General features: G+C 38.6%; 1 pseudogene across 1 annotated transcript in view; it reads left to right on the forward strand.

Moving 5' to 3' along the window:
• The window catches only part of LOC144784514 (integrin beta-1-like), a 369,893-nt pseudogene that overhangs the window by 93,843 nt on the left and 255,173 nt on the right, over positions 1 to 20,877 (forward strand). The window contains exon 5 of the transcript XR_013601670.1: positions 18,706 to 18,876. The product of XR_013601670.1 is annotated as an integrin beta-1-like (transcript). The remainder of the gene's footprint in view (positions 1 to 18,705; positions 18,877 to 20,877) is intronic.

A 20,877-nucleotide genomic window follows, 5' to 3' on the forward strand; every position in this document is an offset into this window, starting at 1 on the left:
CTGGCCTGCCCTGCCCTCCCTCCCCTCCCCTTCTAACTTGGAAAACACAATGCCAGGCCTACAGGAGCACTCTAGACATCTTGAAGCTCCCCGTGGACATTCCATTATCGCACTATAATCCCACCCTTTTCCAAGTGGTCACAGGCCAGGGGGGGGTCAGTGATGTTTGCTGACCCCACCCCTGCCTGTGACATCTTGAGAAAGAGCGGAGTTAGTGATTTATGGATCAATTAGTGATGCGCAGCTCAGAAAGTACAGGGCTGATGCCCTATGTGCCTAGTGCAGCGTATGTCTGATAAATGAGCCTGTCTGCCTGCCCTCGCATACAAGAAGGTCAAAGATTGTGCAGGAGGACAGAAAAAGTATTTAGTGCTGCCAGAATACTTCCTATGTAGACCCATTAATGTGAAAACAACGTGGATGGTAATTACTATTAGCAATTACCATCCACAAAATGATGAAAATTGCAAGGGCATAGTCCCTCCGCCCATAGAGAGCAGCCATCACTAGCTCAAAGGGCTTCAGCCCCCAAGTCCCCTTTGTCTGTTAGCCCGGGCTGAGACAGCTCCCAGAGCACACACAAAGATGAGCTTATCGCCGCACACCAGTACTTCGAAGGTCTTTAAAAGACCATTTAAGTGTTAACTAGGCCCCTGCCAGAGATTAATGGCCCAGCAGGTGTTAATGTGGCCAGGCATACCCCACAGTCAGGAAGAGGGGCATGTCAGCAAACCCTGGGCTCAGGGCTGGAGCAGGGATTGCCGAACAATTCTTGGAATCCGATTTAGTTGTATTTTTCCGCTTCTATATATAAATACAGACGGAAGGAAAATATTTTTCCGTCTGTATTTATATATAAAAATCCGTTTAAACAGAAAACCGGGATCCTTAATCATAAAACATTCACAAGGCCCATAAACTAACGAGACATATTTTGAGCAACTGAATCATGTGGCCTAATTAATAAAACCTATTCACAAATTATATACACATTTATATACAACCGCAGTATAATGATTTCACCATGGTTTTGTAAAACTTTGCATTTAATTAAGTCACTTAGGCAAATGGATCTGCTGATGGTAATGACTATGAAATAACAAGACCAGCTTGTCTTTTCAAAAATCTTATTTTTTAACTATTTATTCAAGGAAAGTGCATTTTATTAGAGGAATAGCAAATTAGATTGACAGTTTCAAGCAAATCAAATAACATGTTAAATGAAGAATAAACAGTTTTCCATCATCTAAGCCCTAATTTCCCTGTCTAAAACTCACTTCGCCTAAAGGAATAAAGGTAAAAGTCATTTAACCCTATTGATCCTTACGTGCTCCAAAGAGTCCGTCAGCACGTCACGCCTCGCAGGAATCAGGAGAAGATGAGCAGCAAGAGCGAAGAAGAACCCCCTCCCTCCCATGGGGACAGTTTTTATAACTTTTCTGACTAATTAAAGTATCTTTATCACACTTTTTCTGTCAATCCAAACTTTTGATTGGCCGAGCCATGTCAGTCCACCATTAGGTCACGCACTCCTGACCAAGTCCGGGGCTTCATCATAGCCCTTATTGTTCTAAGATTCACCATCCTCCTTGCTTCCTCAAAACGATACTTTTTCCGAGGAGAAACTTTTACTTCCTAATCTTGGCAGGCCATTCAGTATCCTGTCCTTGGCAATGTCACCAAGAACACATCCGACTCGACCATAATTATTTCTGCACAAAACGTTGTCAGCTCAGCAAAATACTCTTTCGTTTACACGTGAGTGAAGGCTTCACTCTGATCAAGTTTCATGAACTGCAGCACTGCCAGGCATTTTCTTTAGGCCCAATCGTAAAACTAATATATAAACAAACACAAAACATCGATTAATGAAAGAAATAAAGTTCGTTCTGTTACCCACCCACCTTTGCTAATTATTAACCCATTAATCTATGTTACCTAGCAGAAGCAAATGAAGCAACAAACAGAATTGTGCAACATAAAGACGGAAAGACAAAACGTGAGCTCACAGAAATAAGCACATGCCATTAATAAAACAGCCGCATTTAATTCCGACAAAGACAATAGACAAGATTAGTTTATTATTTTTCACAGACTAGCATTTGCAACACAAAGCACATATATGAGCACACATATTAGTCCCTTATGTAATGTTTTGCAATTTTAATCTAGGTTGGTTAATAATATTCACTCCATTCACGTTACTATAATTATTTTGCTATGGAAGTTAAACTTTGCGAGTCAAAAACAAATTTATTTTAAAATCCCGCTCCATCAACTCCCTCATCTGGTGATTTCAAAATCACCAAACCACACTCAAAAATTTAGCAAAATTTTATCCCAAAGAGGAACATGTTTGATTTTCACTGTGTTAGTATTTCTAAAGACTTGTTTCAGCTGTTTGTCTGCAACTCTCATATTGAGTTCTACGGAATTCTTCCAATTCTATCTCTCTGTTCTGTTCCTTTCTGATCTTATATATTCTCTTCTTTTCCCTCAGATACTTCTTTCTCTTGTGTAACATGCAACTAAGCTTTAACAACAATATCACAAAAACTATAACTAATAAAGGTGTCAGTATTTTGCCAAGAATTGAACCACCAATCTCTTGAAACCAGGTTTTGATAGCTGTGAATCTTTTGGATAAACGTTCTGAAAAATCATCCTCTTCTAAGGGTACAATTTCTGATTGCAACTCAGTGATATTTTTGATATACATCTCAATACTCTGACTCTTATCAGGTATATAGGTACAGCAGTGTTGGACATGCAAAATGCCACAAACTCCTCCCTCTTTTGCTTGCAGAATGTCTAAAGCAAGACGATTCTGCATTACCATGGACCGTATAGCAATGACCTCAGTATCCACCAACTGAAAACCACCAGCTGTGTCAGTTGACAACCTGTCAACAATTGTGGACAATTTTCTAATTCTACCAGCATTCAGGGTTATACCCACTAAAGGTATAACTGCTTCACAAATGTCTCCCAGAATTTCTGAAAAACGTTCTCGTTTAAATCTATTCAAATGATTGCTGATTTCAAATGAACCTTCTGCATTTCTGTCAACATGAAATATTTTTGGAAAAACAAGTCCAACAAAACACGTCCCATACCAGTGATCTGGGAGGTTATAGTAAACGTTGTCTCCACATACAAAATAAATTCCAGGGAAAATTGGATCCTTACCACCTTTAAATCCCCAAGTGTCCTCACAATGACTTGCACCCACAAAATAGTTATCGAACATTGTGTTATCTCTCCAAATACAAAATTTACCACTAATCGGTTTGTCTATGTGTATTGCAACATTCTCAAATGATTTACCATTAAACTTTTCATCCTCTAACTGCCAGAATTTAGATTTAGTTTGCTTGAGCATCTCATTCCTTTTATAGATTGCTCTTCTTTCCTCAACCAGATTCAGGAAAGGCTTTTCCTCAGTTCTCAATTTGCATGTCAAATTATTTCTAAAAGCATATTCATAGGTGAGTTCATTTGTCTCAATGAAAAATTCCCTCATCTGTTTGGCTTGTTTGTGCTTATTTAAACTTTTCTTAATTTTCAGGTTTGCAAAAATCTCATCATAGTTAGAATAGTAATATTCTAAACGACCAGTTTGGTAAAATAAGCTAGCTATCACACTACAGGTTATGCCATAAGTAAGAGGTAGCATGTTATAGGTAACTCCCTCCGAAACAGAAGCAGGCAATTTCACACAAATGTAGCAGTCTTTGACTTCCATGACTTTTAATACTCAGCCAGGAGTCTAGAAAATGTATTGCTAAAAAAATCACCAACAGATCTATCTTGGTGAATCTCTGGTCTATGATCAATAATTCTGTTAGTTTTGCTTGTCACACTATGTTTGTCTTGTTTAACTGAAGCTTTGCTTGTCATGTTTGCCTTATAAATTTCCTTGTCAATTCCAAAAGGGAAAATGACAGCTAAAACTAACCAAAGCAAAATTATTAGGATCACACAAATCAAAGACATTTTACAGCATCTCCTAAAGATGGAACACCTTGAACTGTTATTAACAAAAACATAAGGCATTTTCACTAGCTTTGCAAAGAGAAACAAAAATAAAAAAGAATAAAAAATTAAAAATGTCTAAATAATTAAATAATTTTCTAATAAATTCTATACCCCCCTTATTTAAATTTTTTTTTTAAACCCTACTTTCTAACAGCTTTTCTTCGACCTTGCGTCACAATTTGTTTTCCAGCTAACAAGATTTCTTCGACCTTGTGTCTCCTAACACAATTTCTTCAGCCTTACGCCAAAAACAAAAACCTTACATTTTAACAGAAAATACTTCAATCGTTGTCACTATTGTCTTCTATCTCTTCCTGACTACTGCTATTGACTTCCACTACAGGTGGAATAATGATGTAAGTCCATTCAGGTGACTTATATTTTTGGTTTGGCTTTACAATTCTCTTTACTCTACCACTAATCACTTCTATTTTCTTCCCTGCTTCACTTTTCTTTTCAGGATCCTTTTGACTTGATATTTCATTAATTTGCTCCTTTGATTTCTTTATCAATTTGAATTTCAGACCTTCATTTTCATTTGGCCAGTTATCACCTTTTCTTAGCAATTTCCTCTTTGGCTCGGTCTCATTACACTCTGTTCTCCAAGCCCTTTTTCTGAAATTTCTTATTTGAGAATCTTCATCACTCTCTTCAGTTTCACTATGAGAAATATTAATTCTGGACTCAGGTATTTCTTTACTCCGCAATTTCACTCCGTTAGGAACTCTATCCTTATAGCTGGTACTTGGTAATTCGTCTTCTTCTTCTTCTTCTTCTTCTTCAATTACCTTCAATTTCCCAATTTAAAGATTTCCGTTCCTGCTTTCAGAACTTTTCTTCTGCTTTTCAATACTCTCCTGGTCTTGAACCACAACTTGATCAGACTCTTCTTCTGCTTCTTTTTCTAGCGGTTCTTCATCATTTTAAGAGTCTAGTATCACAATTTCCAAATCTTTTTCATTCAATGCTTCATTTACATTTGAACTTTCCAGATGTCGACTTTCCTGTCGAGCTTCAGGATCTGGATTTTTCTCAGGTTCTTCTTCTGAATCTGAATCTGCTGTAGTATCACTGTCACTTTCATCAGAATTTTCAGGTGGAGGTACACGAATGGTATGGCTTGCGTGAATCCACCTCTTCAAACCCTTACACTTTACTGCATTTGTTGTAACTAGAATAACTTGTCTTGCTTTTTGCCACCTGGGTACCAGACAGTTTCTTCTTCAATGAACTTTTGTCCTTACCCAGTCACCTGGTAACAGATCATGTGCTTGCTCTTTTTCTCTCGTTTGCACTTCAGTTCCCACCTGATGGAACACAGAAGTCACGACGTCAGATAAGTTCCTGCAGTACTCCAGAATGACGCCATCATTAATAGTCATCAACTTTCCTACTGGTATAAATGCCTGTCTCATGACCCTGCCCATAATAATATCATGTGGGCTTAAACCTGTCTTTTTATCAGGAGTACTTCTCAGAGACATCAAAACTAGCGGAAGTGCATCAGTCCACGTTATACCTGTAGATAGACACATTTTGGCAAGTCTATTTTTAATTGTTCCGTTCACTTGCTCTACAACACCTGATGCTTCTGGTCTGTATGCACAATGAAGCTTCTGTTCTATGTGTAAAGCTTCACAAATAATTTGCAATAACCTGTTTTCAAAATGTGTTCCACGATCACTTTCCACAGTCACCAGAAAACCGTACCTAGGTATAATTTCCCTTAAAAGTAATTTTGCAACAGTAATTGCATCATTGTGACGTGTAGGAAACGCTTCAACCCATCTTGAAAACAAACAGATTATCACAAGCACATAATGTAATTTGTTGTGTGGTGGCATTTCAATAAAATCCATTTGTAACCTTGCGAATGGACCACCCTCCCGTCCTTTGGTTCCCATGCTCACAACTGTTTTTCTGTTAGGGTTATTTTGTTGGCAAACTAAGCACCTCTGACACAAAGATTCTGCTACTATTCTGAACTTTGGATTGAACCAAGTCTGTCTGAAAAGCCTGATCATAGAATCTCTTCCTATATGTCCCTGACCATGATACATCCTAGCCATGTCAGCAATCATGCTATTTGGTAAAACTGGTCTGCCATCTTTGTAAGTCCAAATTCCATCTTCATCTCGCTGTCTACATTCTGCTTTCAACCATATGTTTTTCTCCTCATCACTTGCCTCATCTTGTAAATCTTTCACTCCCTGCCATGTTTCAACTACTGATGTTAGCATAAGTGAGCTCAGAACATGTTCATCATTTTTCTGCCGATTAATCAAACAAATGTTTTTCGCACAGTACCTAGCAATCTCATCTGCATAGGCATTTCCTTTTGTGATAAAATCTTCTCCTTTTTTATGTGCTGCACATTTCACGACAGCAATCTTTTCTGGTAATTGAATGCCATTGATCAATCTCTTGATCAGTTTTGCATTTCTGATAGGAGTACCTGCAGAGGTTAAATAACCTCTTTGAGACCAGAGCTGTCCATAATCATGCACAACTCCGTATCCGTATTGGCTGTCAGTCACTATAGTTATTTTTAACTCTTTTGCCAATTCACAAGCTCGAATCAAAGCAATCAATTCTGCTACTTGAGCTGAACGAATTCCTTCGAGACATGATGCTTCATCACAGTAGCAACTGTACAAACTGAATATGCTGCTCTCGGAAAACCCTCCTCTGTTCTCAAGCAAGAACCATCAACAAAGTAAACAAAATCTGACACAGGCAAAGGAACATCTTTAATGTCCTGCCTAGGCTTGGTGCAATATTCCAAAACATCCAAGCATTCATGATCAATGTCGTTTTCGTTTCTAATTTCTGTCACAGTACCATCAGGCAATAATGTGGAAGGATTTAAATTCACACACCTTGCTATCGAAACGTTATCTGATCCCAGAATAACTTTCTCATATTTGGTGAGTCTGTTACTCGTTAAATGCTGTGTTTTACTTCTGGTAAGAAGAATTTCAACTGAAAGGGGTACATAGACTTTTACAGGAAATCCCAATATAATTCCCTCACTTTGCTCAAGGCTCACACTAGTTGCAGCTACTGCTTTTAAGCAGCCTGGTAATGCTTTTGCAACAGGATCAAGCACTGCTGAAAAATAAGCTATTGGCTTTCTTAGTTTTCCATGTCTCTGAATTAGGACAGACAATGCACATCCTTCTCTTTCACTGCAATACAGCTCAAAATCCTTTTCGTAGTCTGGCATACCTAGAGCAGGTGCTTCACACAAGCTTCTTTTTAATTTTTAAAAAGCTTCCATCTCAATTTCTGTCAAAATAATTGGGTCTTTTATATCTGAGTTTGTTAATCTCTGCAGTGGTTTTGCAATTACTGAAAATCCACTAATCCATTGACGACAATAGCCAACCATCCCTAAAAACATTCTGACCTGTCTTTGTGTTTTTGGAGGTTGCATTCCCTGAATCATTTTTATTCTCTCAATTGTCACTTGTCTAATTCCCTTTGCAATTCTGTGACCAAGGTATTTTACTTCTTGTTTGCAAAACTGTAATTTTGCAGGTGACACTTTATGTCCCTCATCTGCCAGGTGATTCAAAAGAGTAATTGTATCTGTAACACAGTTATCTCGTGTTTTTGCTGCTACAAGAAGATCATCAATGTATTGAACCAATGTCGATCTTCCAGGTAAATTTAGATTCTCCAAGGACTTTTTTAACAACTGATTAAAGATAGATGGACTCTCTGTATAACCTTGTGGGATACGACACCATGCTAATATGTGGTTCTGGAACTGGAACGCAAACATTTGCTGGCTGTCTGGATGCAATGGAACAGTAAAGAACGCATTGCAAAGGTCAATGACTGTATACCATTCTGCATCATGCGGAATTTGGTAAAGAATCACTGCTGGATTTGGAACAACAGGGCAACATGGAACAACTATTTGATTAATATTTCTCAGGTCTTGAACTATTCTGTACGTTCCGTTTGGCTTTTTGATCCCCATAATCGGTGAATTACAAGGACTGCTTTCAATTTCCTTTAGAACACCTTGTTTTATGAATTTGTCAATTACAGGAATGACACCCTCAATTGTTTCTGCTTTCATTTTGTACTGCGGAATATTTGGAAAATCTATTCCTTGTTTCACTGTGATTTTAACTGGGTCTACATTTTTCATCAAGCCCATCTCATTTCCTGACAAATCCCAAATTTCAGCTTTAACCGTATTTTTCAGTTCTTCAGGTAAATTGTCTTTATCAAATGCAGGAAATAATTTACTTTCCTCTGCTTCAACCATTAGCATTGTCAATTTATAAAGCCTATCTTCTTCTAGTGTCTGAAGCTCAATACCCTCCGGTGAACAGTATATTTTGCAATTAATCTTGCAGAGAATGTCTCTCCCTAGCAGGTTTACAGGACTGCTGTTACAAACTACAAATCTGTGTTTATCTTTAAATTTACTCATTTCAATTTTTACAGGCTCTGTCAAATCTGTTTTAATCTGCTGATTAGCTGCACCAACTACTTGGATTGATTCACCAGAGAGAGGCAGGTTTTCGATTTCCACTGATCTAACAGTAGAACGGGTAGCACCAGTGTCCCCAAGAAAAGTGATTTCTACATCATTCACTTTACCATTTACAAATGGACCAGACTGATCAACCTCAAGAGTGGCTCCAAGCACACACTCTTCCCCCTCTCTCAGGCACCGTCATAAGTAATCCTCAGAATCACTTCCACTATTTTCTGTCATCAAAAATTGTCGAGAAACATTAGGCACATTCACTCTTTGTGGTCTAATTACCAGATCACCTCCGCTGAAACCTGTTTCCGAATTATACCTCTGACCACTCATACAATTTGGAAGAGGAGGTTGTGGAATCTGACTCTGCTGATTCGCTAACTGTCGCTGTAGCTGTTGCTGAAGATTTAGCTCATTTAACTGTCGCTGTAGCTGTTGCTGCAGATTTACATCATTCTGCATCTGTGGATTTAATGATGCATTTTTTAAATTTCTGGGCGGATTTTTACATTCGCGCTTCCAGTGCCCGATTTCGCCGCAATTAAAACAAGGCAGCTTTTGTTTTAGCTCTTCAATGTTAACATTAAATTTCGGTTTGTTAAAATTTCCTTTAAATTTTCCTTGACCCTGATTCTGATTAACATTTACATTTTTGTTTTCTAAATTTGCAATCTGCTGTTCAGCTACTTTCACCTGTGCCCACATTGCTTTTTCCTTAAGCTTTTTCTGTCTCGCGTCTATCTCATCACTGCAATATTTCGCCTTTCTCAGTATATCATCTACCGAAAGTGACTGCCAGCCAACAATTCCATTTCTAATCATCTCTCCAATTTCAGGTCTCAGGCCATAAACAAATCTGTATATAAAGTGGCTCATGTCCTTCTCACTTAATTTTTCATAGCCACTGTCCTGTTTAAAAACCAACAGTAGTCTTTCATAGAATGAATGCACTGATTCTTTTGGCTCCTGATTTGTTCTGTCAATTTTAACCCAGTCTACTTCTTTAGGGGCAATATTTTTTTTCAACCAGACAATTACTTCATCATATAAATCCATAACAACTGGTGATGGAGCACCTGTTGCTTCATCTCGAGCAGGTCCTACCTTAGGCCAACTTACAGAGACTTTACATTCTGTCCAAAGATCTGACGGGACAACAATGTCAAAGAATCCATCCAAATCAATCCACAGAACTTTTGAGACCTTTATGAATCGGTCTACCTGTCGATACCATTCCACTGGCTTTTCTCTCAACCGAGGAAAATCATTTGTGAACAACAGAATGTCCTGTCTAGACCAAGGAACATGTACGTAACCACCTCCTGCTATTTCTCTCATTGGGTATTGATTAGTCAACATGCTCCTTTCTCTCCTTTCTTCTTCTCTCTTTTTTGTCCACTTCACTCTCCATTTGCTCAAATCACCCAATTTTTTAATGTACACAATCAAATCTTTTATATGCAGAATTCTTCCCATTGCATTAAAATTCCCAATGTCGTTTTCAGTAAAATCTAATCTGTAATGTTTTCCCAAATTTTTCTGTTTGCTCAAATCAATCTCTAATTCTGTAGATACTTCTTCTAACTGTTCATATTTATTTTTTGTTTTCCATTGTATACTTTTGAAAATAAATAATAATTCATCATCTTGATAATGCTTTAAACTGTCACGACCAATTGTGCCAATGATTAATTCCTCCAAATCTGCTTTAAGTTTCGCGACATCAAGCTTTGAGCTTGAATCTGTTTTCTCAACACTTTTCTCTGGAGATTCAGTATCTGATTCTGCACCTATTGGTGTTCTGCATAATGAATCTAGATTAAAAGTTAAATCAGGCATCATTGTTTTCTCTAGATGTATTTCAGTTAATTCCGAGTAAAATTTTTCAGCCACTTTCTGTATTTCTGCATTTAATGGTATCGTCAAACCGTGATGTCTAATTTCTCCCTGTTCAAATACAGGTTGTACAGGACCAATCGTTACTGGAACTGTTACTGCGTCCATGCCTTTAGTTAATTGCCGAATTAATTCTTCTTTTGATCGTAAATATTCTGAAGTATTTGGAATTTCCTCATCTCTCCCAGTACCCATTAGATCTCTGGAAGGAGTCTCATTTCTTGAAACTGGAGTTTCTGGAAAATTTTGACTTTTACCATATGCACTAGAATTAGTTCTTGTTTCTAATCTTTCAGGAGTTTCTGTATTATTTGGGTAAAATCTTGGTGATTCTTCATTAAGTGGAGGTGCACTTGGTGTGGTTCCTGTAGAAACCATCGGGGTAGACCATGAACAAGCTGGTTTTAAAGGAGTCTGTTTCTTATTTGTAAGGTATATTTCTTCTAAAACTGGATCTTCCAAATCACTTTCTTCAATATTATTTTTCTTTTGGGTATTCTTTTGACCTGGTATTTCAGTAATCATTACTCTCACTGGATAGAGACCATCACACATGTCTGCCTGTCTCCATCGGCGCATTCTATCCTCATGAGTTTCTCTTTTAAAATTTGATTTTGGAGGTCTTATTATACCACTGCTTTCCCGTTGAAGTTCAAACATCTCATCCTCCCATTCAACTAAAGCTTCAAATTGTGTTGGTCTAGGTTTTGGTACAAGAGCCGTCATTTTTTCTCTCAAATTTTTCTAAATTCTCATATTAAATGAGCCATCCTCTGGCCAAGCTAAAACACCACCATTCTTGGTATAATCCATCCAATTATCAAACCAAAGGCAAGTATGATAACCATATTCACCTTCCATATAGGCTGCAGGTGTTTTGTACTTATGAAGTAATTTTCCACCTCGCGTTTCAATTTTCTTATCGGGTGAAAGTATATTTTTCAATTTGTGAAACCATGTAAGCTTTTTGTGACCGTCCTGTCCCGTGCAGAAGCGGTCGCTCTCCTCACCTCCTCTGAGCCTGACTTCACATCGCACTGCCTCCTCTGAAGACGCTCTGTGCACTCCGGTATCGTAGCGCTTTGAATCCTCTGAGACGCCTGTGCCCCATTACAGCAGCGCTTTATCTCCTCTGAGTCGTTTTGTGCCCCGTGATTATTACGTAGCGCCTGGAATCCTCTGAGACGCTTTGTGCCTGCACTACAATCACGCGCTCGCCTGCAGGATATTTAATAGCATTGCGGTTGGCTTTTGCAAAGTATTTTATTGTCTGACTGCTGATTTGCTAATAGCGCGACTCCACTGCTGCCTAGAATTACATTTCACCCATAGCGCTCCATTGTTTGTTTTGGTTGCTGCCATTTTGTTTGTTGTGCCGTCCCAGACCCTCCCTCCACCTCGCTCCCGCCTCCCAGGTGACCCTTCCACCCACTGATACTATCTGCCGTCCTCGCCCTCGTGGTGAGCTGTGACCGTCCTGTCCCGTGCAGAAGCGGCCGCTCCCCTCACCTCCTCTGAGCCTGACTTCACATCGCACTGCCTCCTCTGAAGACGCTCTGTGCACTCCGGTATCGTAGCGCTTTGAATCCTCTGAGACGCCTGTGCCCCATTACAGCAGCGCTTTATCTCCTCTGAGTCGCTTTGTGCCCCGTGATTATTACGTAGCGCCTGGAATCCTCTGAGACGCTTTGTGCCTGCACTACAATCACGCGCTCGCCTGCAGGATATTTAATAGCATCGCGGTTGGCTTTTGCAAAGTATTTTATTGTCTGACTGCTGATTTGCTAATAGCGCGACTCCACTGCTGCCTAGAATTACATTTCACCCATAGCGCTCCATTGTTTGTTTTGGTTGCTGCCATTTTGTTTGTTGTGCCGTCCCAGACCCTCCCTCCACCTCGCTCCCGCCTCCCAGCTGACCCTCCCACCCACTGATACTATCTGCCGTCCTCGCCCTCGTGGTGAGCTGTGACCGTCCTGTCCCGTGCAGAATGGGAGGTAGATCCTTCTCCTACTTGGCGGCCAAGACCAGGAACTCACTCCCCACCCACCTCCGCCTTACACAGAACCACATCTCCTTCAGAAAAGAACTTAAAACCTGGCTATTCGATAAATAATGAACCCCTTCCCCAAGCGCCTGAGACCCTCTGGGTGAGTAGTGCGCTATATAAATTCTGAACTTGAACTTGAACTTGAACTTTTCTCCTCTTTTTATAGTAATAACTCATGTTTTAATCAAATCTGTTTAATTCAAAATGATCGTAAATGTTTCCTGGTTGTTCCGCGAAACCAGCCAATCCGTGCGCGAAACACACCAACAAGCCAATCAGGTTAAGCTACGTCACCACCTTGTTCAACCAATAGAATTGCCGCTTTCTAAAAGAGCCAATCAGCTTACAGCTTGACTCAGTCACGTGAACCAATCAGTGCGCTAGCTGTGACGTATGTTAGCCAATCACAGCGCGGACCCTTGTGACGTACACTCCGCTGCAGCTTCTCGTCTCTCACTCCAAGCACTCACCCCTCCTTCACAAAATATTTTCAAAGCGCCATTTTAAGAAAACTTTTTCAATGAATTTCAATTAATAACAACAAATAAACAAACTATTTGTCTGTTTCTCTAATATAAGATGATAGTTTATACAGTCATTCAAGTATTCTTTTGCGTGGAATAGACGACGCTATTCTCACAGAATATTCAATCGTTGATAAAGTAAACTTTTACTCTATCCTTCTAACAAGTAATAACGAACTGGTTTCCCTCTGAATGCACCTAAAGTAGCAATTCAAAGTTTGACTCAAGCGAATTTACAAAATCATTTACGCACTTTCAAACGGAAAGTTTCCCTATCCATACATGAAATCTTGGTAGGACTTTAGCCAACCATAGAAATCCACATTTGCCAGTAAGAATAGATGACGCTTCCTTACCCTTCACACAAGCTCAGATAAAATTCTACTACTCTTTTCGCAGTGAGTTTTAAAACAGGCTCTAAGTCCCTATACTCGAAAGCTACGATTTCATAGACAATCCTCACTATACATTCTACCTAACACACCTAAAATCCCTAAACTCGTGTTGTACGTCCACAACACTAGTGATATATGACAATACCATTTTTTTGAAATAGAACAAATGAACTGTGTAACTTCATGTGTCACACCACTCATATGCCGGCACAACTAGTATTTTTCACACTGCAGGAAAAAACCTTTCGACTACATGTAACAAATGAACAAACTCAACGTATGTTAAACATTGATCCAATGTAACTACCATGTAGCATGTCAGTTACCATAGCAACCGTAACTCTGCTACCAGAGAATTGACCCTATAGAAAATATGATTCAGAAAAGGGGGTGGTGATGAACAGAGTGTCTGAATTAAGCAGACCACTCTTACCCAGTCCAAAGATCAGGGCTTGATCCATCACCGTTATTTAGCTCACTGCCCCATCCCAGCTCAGAACCCGGCTATATGCAAATTAGTCTGTCCCTGGCCCAGTGCATCATGGGAACAGGGCAGACCAAACTACCAAGCCAATTCTTCACCAGAAAGGATACAAGCTACCGGGGACCGGTTTCTGGCATTTCAGCCTCGTCGGCCCGGCTTGCTTGAATCCTGATGGAGCAGTGAGCAAGGGACTCATGTCTGAGTATACCCTGCCACACCTATAGTGGCCAAAAACGATTCAGAAAAGGGGGTGGTGATGAACAGAGTGTCTGAATTAAGTAGACCACTCTTACCCAGTCCAAAGATCAGGGCTTGATCCATCACCGTTATTTAGCTCTGCTAAATTCAGATTCAGATACTCTGTCCATCACCATCCCCTTTATAGAAAATATGTCATAGCAACGCTACCCAACTCCACAATATTCACCATTAATCATAGAACATTCACAAGGCCCATAAACTAACGAGACATATTTTGAGCAACTGAATCATGTGACCTAATTAATAAAACCTATTCACAAATTATATACACATTTATATACAACCGCAGTATAATGATTTCACCATGGTTTTGTAAAACTTTGCATTTAATTAAGTCACTTAGGCAAATGGATCTGCTGATGGTAATGACTATGAAATAACAAGACCAGCTTGTCTTTTCAAAAATCTTATTTTTTAACTATTTATTCAAGGAAAGTGCATTTAATTAGAGGAATAGCAAATTAGATTGACAGTTTCAAGCAAATCAAATAACATGTTAAATGAAGAATAAACAGTTTTCCATCACCTAAGCCCTAATTTCCCTGTCTAAAACTCACTTCGCCTAAAGGAATAAAGGTAAAAGTCATTTAACCCTATTGATCCTTACGTGCTCCAAAGAGTCCGTCAGCACGTCACGCCTAACAGGAATCAGGAGAAGATGAGCAGCAAGAGCGAAGAAGAACCCCCTCCCTCCCATGGGGACAGTTTTTATACCTTCTCTGACTAACCAAAGTATCTTTATCTCACTTTTTCTGTCAATCCAAACTTTTGATTGGCTGAGCCATGTCAGTCCACCATTAGGTCACGCACTCCTGACCAAGTTCGGGGCTTCATCATAGCCCTTATTGTTCTAAGATTCACCATCCTCCTTGCTTCCTCAAAACGATACTTTTTCCGAGGAGAAACTTTTACTTCCTAATCTTGGCAGGCCATTCAGCATCCTGTCCTTGACAATGTCACCATAACACATCCGACTCGACCATAATTATTTCTGCACAAAACGTTGTCAGCTCAGCAAAATACTCTTTCGTTTACACGTGAGTGAAGGCTTCACTCTGGTCAAGTTTCATGAACTGCAGCACTGCCAGGCATTTTCTTTAGGCCCAATCGTAAAATTAATATATAAACAAACACAAAACATCGATTAATGAAAGAAATAAAGTTCGTTCTGTTACCCACCCACCTTTGCTAATTATTAACCCATTAATCTATGTTACCTCGCAGAAGCAAATGAAGCAACAAACAGAATTGTGCAACATAAAGACGGAAAGATAAATCGTGAGCTCACAGAAATAAGCACATGCCATTAATAAAACAGCCGCATTTAATTCCGACAAAGACAATAGACAAGATTAGTTTATTATTTTTCACAGACTAGCATTTGCAACACAAAGCACATATATGAGCACACATATTAGTCCCTTATGAAATGTTTTGCAATTTTAATCTAGGTTGGTTAATAATATTCACTCCATTCACGTTAATATAATTATTTTGTTATGGAAGTTAAACTTTGCGAGTCAAAAACAAATTTATTTTAAAATCTCGCTCCATCAGATTCAATTCTTTTAAAATATTAATCAGGAATATGAGGAGGAATCATGGAAAAAGTGTATAATATAAGATGTGATAGCATCATTTTTATTGAATCTAGACGACCCCACCAAGATAAAAAGAGAGGATTCCAGCGAGTACTGGTATCATTCAATTTTTTCAGATAATAGAGGAGCGAACCATATTCCCAAGTATTTGATCTTAGAAGGTTGCCAGGAGAAACCTGAATGTTCAAAAAGGTGTTTTTGACATAACGCATTTAAAAGTAAGATTTCACACTTATCAACATTGAGTCAATAACCGGAAACTTTAGAAAAGGAGGATACTTGTTGAAGAAAGAAAGGAAGGGAAAAGTGAGGGTCAGAGCAATATAAAAGAATGTCATCAGCATAAACTGAGAGTTTAACCTGATGAGAATCAAAATGAAAACCAGTGATATTGTCATCCTGTTGAATCTTGCTTAAAAAGGGTTCCAGAGCTAAAACAAATAGCAAAGGGTATAAGGGGCATCCCTGTCTGACACCCCTGTGTAATGAAAAATAATCTGAGGTCATACCATTAACAAATATTGACGCTTAGGGGCCGGAGTATAATAAAGAAATAAAAGTAAGACATTTAGGAGGAAACCCAGCCCATTTCAAAGCATGAAACATAAAATCCCAATAATTCTATCAAATGCTTTCTCAGCATCTAAGGAGATCTCAGCCAAGGGGTGATCTAAAGAAGAGGCTTTACTTAGGACATTAAAAAAGACACGCAAATTGTCTGAGGCAAGCCGTCCCTTAGGAAAACCTAATTATTCTGGGCCAAAAAGATCAGGTAAGAGTGGATTCATGCGAAGAGCCAGAATCTTTGCAAAGATTTTATCATCAGTATTGACCCAACGACCATCAACATCTCATTCTTGATGAAGAATAGAAACATGTCACTTTTTATGGCATAACATCAGAACTCCATTTTTCTTACCCTTAGCAGGAGAGTAGGACACATGACCCACCTAGCATCTCTTTAGTTTTAAAGCTTCAACCTCAGAAATATGAGACTCCTGGAATAGGGCAATATCTGATTTTAACTTGGGTAGGTGAGATAACACCTGTTGCCTTTTAATTGTATTGTTTCATCCATTAACGTAAAATGTAGGTCTTAACATCCTCCCATTTCATGTAAGGACATTTCTAACAGTCTACCCGAGAATGAAGCTAATTAGAAAATATTGTAAGTATTGTGCATATTGGTCATCGTAGCCTTATGTCACAGCGTTTATTTTCAACCAGTTCTAGCTTAGGCAAACCTAATGTTTCATTCTAAAATTCATAGTTTCAAAGTGAGAAATCGCCCAACTAACATGGACCCTCTTATCAACTATCTGGATATGTCTATTTTTTTAAAGCAGTTCTATATGTTCCATCACAGACTTGTTCTGTCCTTTAAGCATAAGGCGTCATGCAGAGCTCTCTTGAGATCCTTCGTTTTCCCATTCCCTGATATTGATCAAGGGCTATATGAGTCTCCTTGCTCAGGTGCATTTCTCCATGTCCGTTGCTGTTGGATAATTAGACATTCAGCAGTACAATAATCCGTCAGACCAGTTTATGCTATCAGATAACGATACTCTGTCATTAATCGATGAGCAAAAGCTAGGGGCAAAAGACGAAAAGACCCAACAACTGTCCTAATGTTCTTTCTCTTTAGTCTGGGACTCATAACTTCCCAATCACTAGGGCACATCACAGACAGACTGGATTGTGTGTATAATTTTCAAGGCAGATCTCACTTTTGTCCCAAACATCAACTTGCAGCAATCAGATGGAACTGACAAAATGTTTGGTTGCGGTAGACTTGCACTATTATATTAGGTTATTTTAGAGTCTGCTGTTAAATCTATCAAAAAACACCACAATACAGTTTTCAAGTCAGTCGAGGGTGATACTGCCAATATGTGTTTGAACTTGAAAAAACATGACAATGTCAAACCAGCTCTTAAAGCGCCAGTTTGAGTCTGCCAGAGCCCTTAATCTCGTTTTTGACTGTATTATACCTATGCCTATGGAAACATAAAGCAGGTAGCCCGTTACATCTCAGTAAGTATCCTTCGATGGCCAACTCTTGCCTAGTCCAGAGCATATTGGTTGGTCTCTGGGAAAGTAGGTTGCCTAATCCTGGAATGCTATTGATTTGGGTCTGAGGGCAGACGTTTTAGGACACTTCAAATAACAGAATACTTTATATTGTCATTATATATTGTCATTAAACTGCAAGATTTCTGTTGCCAGTCACAGAAGAATGTTAGGGTGAAGTGTGTGGCTTCTCTGTTATTGGTTTGGACTCACAACTGTACCTGCTAAATTACTTTCTCGCTTCTGTGTATATCAGAACTCAATTGGTCAAGAGACAACACAAAACAAAATAAATGAGCACCGGGCATTAGAAGTGAAAGAATTATTATTTTTCTTAAATAATTTGCTTATCTATTTATTCATGTTTTTTTTAAAAAAATGCATTAGGCAGATGGAAAATAGTTTTGCATGCACCTTCCATGGATTATTATTATTTTTTTTTTTAAGTGAAGAGCAGGCAGAATGCCTGCAGCACAAGGATCATTTGTAATGTATTTCGGGCAGGGTATTTCCTTAAGGTAAATACGTTAAGGTAAACTCATTGCACTGTCCATCAAAGTGTGCCTAAATGCAAACTCGTTGTGCTTTTATCTCCTCCTGCAAAACAACCCTTAATCAGAAATAACCCCATAATCTTTTGTGCATGTAAGAAAAAAAGTGTAACTTTTGCATGTTGCAAAATTCCCTCGAAATTTTGACCAACGCTACCTTTCACGTTTTAACCAAATGTATTGACTTTTCGTGTTTAAAACACTTGCACTTCACTTTTTTTTACATAGAAATTAAAAGGTGCAATGCCTTTTCCTATACGTGAAAGTAAAGGCCTTTCATTATTTTGATTCTTCTGTTTGTTTGACGAGTTCTTTTTTCTTTAACTAGGAGAACCACAAACATTTACTTTAAAATTCAAAAGAGCTGAAGACTACCCAATTGATCTGTATTATCTGATGGATTTGTCGTTTTCGATGAAGGATGATTTAGAGAATATGAAAAGTCTTGGAACTGCTCTCGTGAGTGAAATTAAGAAAATTACCTCAGATTTTAGAATTGGTGAGTGTTGATGCAGGTTAATTGCTTCACACAGTCTAGGATTTGTAATGTCATTATTATGCAGATGCTCTCTCTTAACCTTTCTGGGTGTTTTTTAATCTCACAGAGATATGAAATTTAGGCCAGATTCAATCTAGTCCTAACAAGTAGAAACGTGGTTAGCCTATACTGCAACAATCAAGGCAAAAGCTTAGGGGCTGCCTTGTACTTACTCCTTGAGGGAGTATGTAATGACAACACGACATTGCCTCTTAAGGATTGATTTACTGAATGCACAGTTCTGAATTAATTCAGAACAAATACAACCTAGGCTTCCTTCACAACAGGCCGAACTCCATTCAAGAACCCTAAAGCTGGTAACAGTATACAAAACTGTTTTTTTTTTTTAAAGTGCAGAAATGGAACTTAATTAGTGGATAAATTCCGAGTTTTTTAGAAAATAGTGGCATAAAGATGTGCATAAATATTCAAATTGTGGCAGTTAGCAAGTCTTTAGAGGTACAAGAGGTGCAGATTTATAGCAAAGGTTGCAAAAAAAGTGTACACTTTTTGCTCCCCTATAAAGTGGTAAAGAATAAATGTAGTATTTAAAGATAAATGAAGTCGCATCTCACAGCCCGTAATTGTCAACTTTTTTGCCCTGTCTGCTTCATCGGGGTCTAATGTAGTCCTGAAACTTTTAGCACGTTCTGAATTTCGAAAAACGAATGGATTCAGATATCCTTCAGCAGCAAAAATGGAAGTGGCATAGCAACCAATTAGAGAGTGAATAAATGCTCAAATTAACAAATCAGAGCCCTGCTCTAACAGATCCCTACTAATGGATGGTGTTTTGGGTGTCCAATAGCGGTTTGGAATACAGAACAGAGAGTATTTGTTGTCATTTACATATTGTGTCATTTTACAGCGTATTTTAGTTTAATCTGCAGTGCGAATTTAGTATTCTGTTTCCAAGTAGAAAGGTACCCACGTGGCATCAACAGGATAGCTTTCTACTTCCGGTCTTGGTTTCTTGTACCGGCTTTTTCACGCCCTATTTTGTACGGCCGATGTGCTAATTGGTCATCCATACCAGGTTATTTTTTTTATTATTGGTCTGATAACCTAAATGGGTGCTTGCTAAGATAGATTTCCTTCATTACTGTGTAGCTATGTTAATATGTAAATGAGGAAGAAAATATGAGAAATAATAATGAAATTCGGTCATTAAATCTTCTTATAGATCTCAGATATAGATAAATCAAGCGACAGATGGGGGACTCGAAATTTTTAGTAATTATTTTGTAGCTTTTCAATTTCATTAGAGCAGCAACTCATATTTTGGGGTTAGTGGGGGTCAGAAATTCTTATAAGTCTTGGCCCCTTTTTAATTCCCAGTATCACTGGTTTTCATTTTTCACTACCACAATGATCCTATGGATCATCATAAGCCTTTTTTCTTGAGTTTGTTTGCTAGAGTTCACTCATTGTTTTGTTGGTTTTGAACTAGTCTTTGTGCACCCCACTTTATTTTACTTTATAATCTTATTGATGGTTGTACCTTTCCTCCTAGGTGGTCCAATTTAAAAAAATATATATTTATTAACATTTTGCTTCCGATTATACATGTAATTTATACCTTCTTTAGACACACTCTCTAATCCTTAAGGAAAATGCTGAATCCATTCTAAATGTAGGAATCATTGACTCGTGTTAAGTGAAATGTATTGATTTTTCTTTTTTTTCTGCAATTCCACTCAGAGTATGGAACTCTGCAAACTACATATTGTTGTGCCCTTACACCAGTTGACACAGGAAGCCAGATAGAGTTTCATTGAATTCTTTATTAGTTCTAGGTAGATAAATACATTAGTCCATATTCTTGTTGCCAGCCATCTCTCCAGCCCAGTTTCCAGCCCAACCAGGAGCAGCCTCCCTGCTGCTCAGCCCATCTCCAACTGTCACCACTCATTCCTACAGGCATCCAGGCATTCCATTCATCACAGTCACACCAACATTCCG

Source organism: Lissotriton helveticus, chromosome 10, assembly GCF_964261635.1.
Source record: "Lissotriton helveticus chromosome 10, aLisHel1.1, whole genome shotgun sequence".
In the NCBI taxonomy this organism is placed as follows: Eukaryota; Metazoa; Chordata; class Amphibia; order Caudata; family Salamandridae; genus Lissotriton; species Lissotriton helveticus.